Here is a 6,136-nt window from a genome sequence, read left to right as displayed (position 1 = left end):
TGTTTTCTCATGCTCTGATTCTGTAGTTCTGTTCTTTTTCTTGGCTCCTCCGTGGAACCATCTGGACTTGTGCTATGGGAGGGCTTTCCAGGTTAAGGTGCCACTTTTGGGGAGATCCTGCAGTAGCTCTCCAAGGAGGACTTAACTTCTGAGGGCTGCCTTTGTCCTAGGCATTGGGAGGATTGGGGTTCTGGAGTTTGAAGGGGGACTTGCTCTTGGGTTTGGGAGGCATTTGTGATTTGGTCACTTTAGCACAGTGCTTCTAAAAAAACTCTTCCATCAAAGTGTCCCTAATAGCAGGAGAGAAGGATCCAAGGATACAGTTTTTCTGAAGTTTCATTTTATCTCATGTGATGAGATTGAATGTATCTTTAAAAGCGTGCTTTAAATTTGAGTTATTTTCCCTCAAATCTTGGCATAAAATTTCTCTAGTAAGATGCTAGATTATTTTATCTGATGGCTTTTTCCTGTCTCCCTGACCCATGGCTCCATACCCGAGGGTACAGTGTGTCTATTTCAGTGTCGAGAGTAGAAATTAAGACGAGGAGTGGTACTGGTTTCCTTGAAGTGGTGGTGGTTGTAGGGAGTTCTTCGCCGGGAAGCACGCAAGTTATTGGGAGCATGGATCAGAGCCTGTGTCTCACAGAGAAGCTCAAGTTGTAAATGATGAGAACGTCAGATTTTGTATTCCACATAGACCCGTAGGAGATAGCCTACCCCACTGCCTTCCTAATCCCTGTCCCTTCCCCATGCTTAGGCTTAAATTACTTAGCTGGAAATGCACCTTTTGTGTCAGCTCTTTAAGTCATAAGTACCTAGCCTAGAAGAGCCAGGACTGGAGAAGCCAGGGGAGCTGAGACTGCGAGAATGGACCGTGCTCTTGGGGTTGGACTGGACTGCTCCTTGAGCTCTTACCTTACGCTGTGAAAGCATGGATCCTGAGCCCAAAAGTGTCTCTTCATGAACAGAAAGAGCCCAGACTACCTGTCTTCGGGAGCGGGACTGAGTGGAGTCTGGATGGGTTGATTTAAAATGGACATTAAAAGTTTAATACATTTCTTTTGGGCTTTGGTACAAAACTATTTTGAAAAATGTATGCTAGTGGGGTGTCGCTATTTCCCCTTGCCCCACAGAAAGCAACTCACCTCGCTTTCTCACACACATACTCAGTACATACCTGGAAAGGGCAAGAGATTTGGGTCATGAGCTCTCATCTCTCAGGCCTGACCTGAGATGGAAAAGCAGACCAGCATTCCCTTGCAGTGCGATAGCTAGGAAGGCTGCACACACCATCTCCTCGCCGGGAGAGGGGCCAGCAGCTAGCTGAGCTAATCCTCCTGTCTGTTTCCTCCTCCCCCAGGTGTATCAGTCACCTCCAGTAACACGGGCGTGCCAGATATCTCGGGTTCTGTGTACTCCAAAACCCAGGTAGGTGCCTAGCTCTGGAGAGAAGGGAGAGAGACGGACAGAGAGGAGGTGGCATGGTGGTGTCCAGTTCAGTGAGCAAGCACGACCCTGAGAAGCGTCAGGAAACCCACCCAGATGAATGGCCTCTAGATTGCAGTTTCTCAAAGAAGCCTAAATGCAGCCCTCTGAGAAAAAGCAAGAGAAGTGTGACAGGGAAGATGAGGCGTGGCAGATCGCTGTGACATGTGTGGGACTCGCTGTACTACTGTCCTTTCTTTACCCACTGCCAGCCTTTTGCAACTTTCCAAGGGAACAAGTGTGGAATGAGGGGAAACTGGTTCATTCGTTCTTTGTGAAAACAAGGAGTGGGTGTTGTTAAGTTCGATACATGAAGTGTTAACAGGAGTTACGGTGGAGCACTTCCTGGCCGAGACCTTGCCACCGACGGGCCCAGCTGCAGGGTGGGTGTGACGGTAGAGTCCCGAGCGCGCTCACAGCCACCCTCTCCTGCGGTCCTGACAGCTGGAAGTCAGTAGCACCCCTGTATTATGTGTGAGAAAACGGGAGTCAGAGAGGGAGTCCTTCTCTCAGGACCACACAGCTCTTAAAGAGCAGAGTGGAGACAGACCCGAGCACCTGGCTCCAGGTGCAGTGCTCCTCCTCTGACGAGTACTGCTCTCGGTGGGTGCGGGGCTTGGGCCCGGAAACTCCAGGGATTGGTTTGCTGACCCCTTTTACTGTCTCTCCTCCATCCCACTGGATAGCAGTCCTTTGAGAAACAAGGTTTTCATTCCGGTACTCCTGCTGCCTCCTTCAACTTGCCTTCAGCCCTAGGAAGTGGGGGGCCCATCAATCCGGCCACAGCTGCTGCCTACCCACCTGCCCCCTTTATGCACATTCTGACCCCCCATCAGCAGCCGCACTCCCAGATCCTCCACCATCACCTGCAGCAGGATGGCCAGGTAATAGCCCTCCCCCTCTCCTTTCCCTTCCTCTTCCTTCCTGTCCCTTAAAACTGCCCCCCCCTTCCCTTTTCTTACCCTTCCTCACCACCTTCACCCAGCCCTCCCAGCGCCAGCCATGGGCACACAGCACATACAGACACAGTGCACACGACACAAGCCGCCGGCAAGAGGAGAGGTCAGAGAAGGGGCCAGGCTCAAACCTCCTTTGCTCTGTTCCTTTGGTACCTTTCTCCTCTACCTCCAGTAGCACAGCTGCCCTCATCCCATCAGACCTGGGTCACACCTACCCTCTGACCTCTCCCAGCCTCCCCCCTTCCCTGACATTGTAGCTTTCCCTTCTAATGGTGGCGTTCTATTGTCAAAGTTTGTCCCTTTATTTTCCATATATCCTGGTTCTGCCTCAGCTACCATATTTGCAGATGATTCTCTGTTGCCAGCGCCAGCAGGAGGAGCAGGTAATGAAACTGAATGATGATGTGCTTGAACCCACTCCTTTCCAGCCCCCATTTCACCTCCACAGCCTCAGGGAACTTGAAAAGGCTGCACAATCACAGATCAGGACACACGAACACAGACACCTTGCTGAGCTCTCTGGCCTCCCGTCCCTCTCTTGTCCTCCCCTCCCCAGCGCCCTCTTTTTTCTTTCTGCCCTTCCCTGACTCTGGAAACACTTGGTTACCGGAATGGAAAGCATTCTTGGGGCAGCATCTGGAGCCTGGGGCCTCAGACTGTCTCTCCTACCTTGCCTGCAGTGGGCTCTCAGCTGTGCTGTGTGGTAGGGGTGGGGAGCTGTGGGGTGGACAAGTGACCTCTCCTCCATCATAGGTGGCTGGGGAGCTGGGACAGGGGCTTCCTTGCTCTCAAAGACAGCTTCCCAAAATGAGGTATTCATGGGATCAATGAAAATGAAATCACCATGTGATCACTCCTCTCCAAGAGGCCATAATTCTCTCCAGAGAGAGTAGCCTTTTCTCAGCAGTGTAGCTGGGGGTGGAGGGAGAAGGTGGAATTGAAAGTGGGTAGAACTCATTCACAGTCTTATCTTCCAAAGGTATCCTGCCATCTTTACATTGCTACCCTGTTTAAAGGTTGAAGAGGCTTTTTTAACCTGTCCCAGGTGCTCTAGCAGCTGTAGAAACCAAATCTTCTGTGGTTGGGAAGTAAACTTTAGAGTAGTTTCTAAACAAGGGGAATGGGAGAGCAAGACAGCTTCCAGATCTCCACCTGAAGATGTTACAGATTTGTCCCACTAATTAGACACCTTTTTCCTCCTCATCATCGTCCCATTCCCTGCAGACGGGCAGCGGGCAACGTAGCCAGACCAGCTCCATCCCGCAGAAGCCCCAGACCAACAAGTCTGCCTACAACAGCTACAGCTGGGGGGCCAACTGAGGCCCTGACCCTCTTCTTCTCCCGGTCCCATCTTCTGAGAGGGCTTCTCAGCCTGGCAACTACGGAAACAGCATCAAAGAGAGAAAGGAATGGGGGGGGGGGGTCCGCTGCCCCCCCCACCCCCAGCGGCCCACCCCATGCCTCAGCTTCATGTCTGTCCCGTTCCCATACCATCCCCACTCTGTTGTATGTATTATAGGATTTGTATTTTCTTTTTTTTTCTCCTTTCCTCTCCTCCTCCTCCCTTGCATTCAAGATTATGAAACTTTGCTGTGGGCCCTGCCTTCCTTCTCCTCCTCCTGTTCACCCTGGTGGTGTATGGGTGAGGTGGGTGGGGGGGACCCCCAAATATATATCAGCCCAACAGCCCTGTCTCCTCCTTTATTATTAGGAAACAAAACAACAACAAAAAATGGCGTCATGAATATGAACAGCATTGTCAGATGAATTAGTTGAAGTGTTTTTTTTTTTTTTTGTACTGTGTCCTCAAATTTAATGGATTAATGTGTCTTGTATATATAAAAAGAAAACCTCTACCTTCAGCGTCTGCCCATTCTTGATCCGTCTAGGACAGGCTCGTCAACAGCTTGGTGAATGATTATTCTGTACCGCTGGGCCCCTGGGGGGCTCTGAAGGCGATGGAATAGAAGGCAGTGGAATAAAAGGAGCTCTTTGCCCTTAATGTGCCGCCGGTATCTTGCCCTATGGGAATTCCCTTTCCTCCTCCCCCAGGGATTTCACAGCCTACAAAGGACCGCTGCAAATTTTCATTTCCTCCGGAAACTGCTCCACCTGCAGCAGATTTCGGGCTGTGAAGGGAGTGGACAGCAGACAGCGGGTGGAGAGGGAGAAGATTAAGCAGGAGCTGGAAGTCAACGTGTAATGCAGACGGGTCCAGGCAAATGAACTGGGAAGGAGGGAGGGTAACCTGCGGTCGGCTGGGGGTCGACCACAGCAGTTCTTGCTTCTGGGTGCTTCGTGTGCGTGCCTACTGCCACCCCCTTGAAAAGGAGGGGTCTGGAGACCAAGGCCGGGGGCGGATGGGGGTACAGGGAAGGAGAGGCTTGGAAGTCAGGGACAAGCGAAGGGTATTACTTACAGCTCCAAACGCCTCCTCCCCCCGCAAGACTTCCCCGGGTTTCCCTGGCTCTCACCGAGCCTCCGCCCTGCAAGCCGCAGAGCCTGCGCAGACAGCGGTCAGGACTCCGTTGCGGGTACGACACGCCCGAGCTGGAGGGCGCGGAGTCCCTGCGTCCCCGACCCGGGAATTCAAACGCCGAGCTCGAGGGCGGGCGCGGCTGCGCGGAGGCTGCCCCCTGGCGGCGGCGGCCGGTCCCACGCGGCCTCACAACCTCGAAGCCCCTGCGGCACCGGCTGGCGGGCGGAAGGGGTCGGCTGAGGAGGCGTGCGACCCGGGCGGCGGCGAGCCGCGGGCGCCCGCCCACCGCCCTCGCGCCTGGCCCGCGGCTCGGGACGGGGCGACGCGCCCCGCCCGCGTCGTGCTGGCGGTCCTTTTACGACAGCGTGCCGGGTCGCAGGCCTGCCTTCCGGCAGGTGGCCCGACGCTTCGCTCCGTTTCCGGCTGCGCAGCGCAGGCCGCCGCCGGGCGCGAATGGGCTTCGGTGGGGTCCGCGGGTTCGAGTCCCAAAACGGGGATGAGCCTGTTTGATCTCTTTCGGGGCTTTTTCGGCTTTTCTGGACCTCGGAGGTTAGAGTGGGTCGGGATCGGACGAGGGTGGGGTCTTCTGAGGGGAGCTTGACCCCTGACACCCGGTTCTTGGGAAGCCATCCTCTTCGTCACTCCTTCACCTGCTGCGGAGAGGACGGAAGTCAGCACCCTGAGCGCTCACCCCGCGGCAGTAACCTGGGCGGCCGCGGAGAGGAGGACTAACAGCAGTTTAAGCCTTTCTCCAGCCTGGGGTGATGCAACGGGGGCCCGGGCGGGGAAGACAGTGGGGCTGTGGGGGCGGGGACAGGGCGGGCAGGGGACGCGGGGAGCCGCGCGGTGAGGACCGTTTGATAAAGGCGGAAACAGCTCGGACCCCACGGCCCGCCTCTCAGCCGCGCCTCGGTTTTCCAGACCCCGCCTGCCCTTGGCCCGCTCCAAACCTGGGAGCGGCTTGTGTGGTTTGAGGTGGTGCTGACGTTGTGGTCAAATCTGCCTTCACTCCCAGCCACAGAGAGCCCTTTTTTGGAGGGATGACTCGAGATGAAGATGAGGACGATGAGGACGAGGAGGAAGACGCCGCGTGGGGCCGTGGGAGCTCGAGGTTTGAGGGCCCCCAGCCCCCCGAGGAATTTGGCTTTGGCTTCAGCTTCAGCCCAGGAGGAGGGATGCGTTTCCATGATAACTTCGGCTTCGATGACCTAAT

At 55.0% G+C, this 6,136-nt stretch overlaps 2 long non-coding RNA genes across 2 annotated transcripts; one reads left to right on the top strand and one right to left on the bottom strand.

Moving 5' to 3' along the window:
- The first annotated feature begins 1,296 nt into the window (after window positions 1–1,296).
- Window positions 1,297–6,130, top strand: LOC115944347 (uncharacterized). Its single transcript, XR_014142785.1, has 4 exons — window positions 1,297–1,428; window positions 2,172–2,369; window positions 3,669–4,643; window positions 5,939–6,130. It is a non-coding gene; the product is annotated as an uncharacterized LOC115944347 (long non-coding RNA).
- Window positions 1,428–4,443, bottom strand: LOC145720069 (uncharacterized). Its single transcript, XR_014142786.1, has 3 exons — window positions 4,302–4,443; window positions 3,481–3,551; window positions 1,428–1,948 (listed from the first exon to the last, which is right to left on the bottom strand). It is a non-coding gene; the product is annotated as an uncharacterized LOC145720069 (long non-coding RNA).
- Window positions 6,131–6,136: the final 6 nt, after the last annotated feature.

The sequence above is a fragment of the Leptonychotes weddellii genome, unplaced genomic scaffold (assembly GCF_054177405.1).
Source record: "Leptonychotes weddellii isolate Sample4059 unplaced genomic scaffold, ASM5417740v2 HiC_scaffold_9803, whole genome shotgun sequence".
Lineage (NCBI taxonomy): Eukaryota > Metazoa > Chordata > Mammalia > Carnivora > Phocidae > Leptonychotes > Leptonychotes weddellii.
The sequence above is the reverse complement of the archived record's forward strand: the minus strand, read 5'-3'. Positions and strand labels throughout refer to the sequence as shown.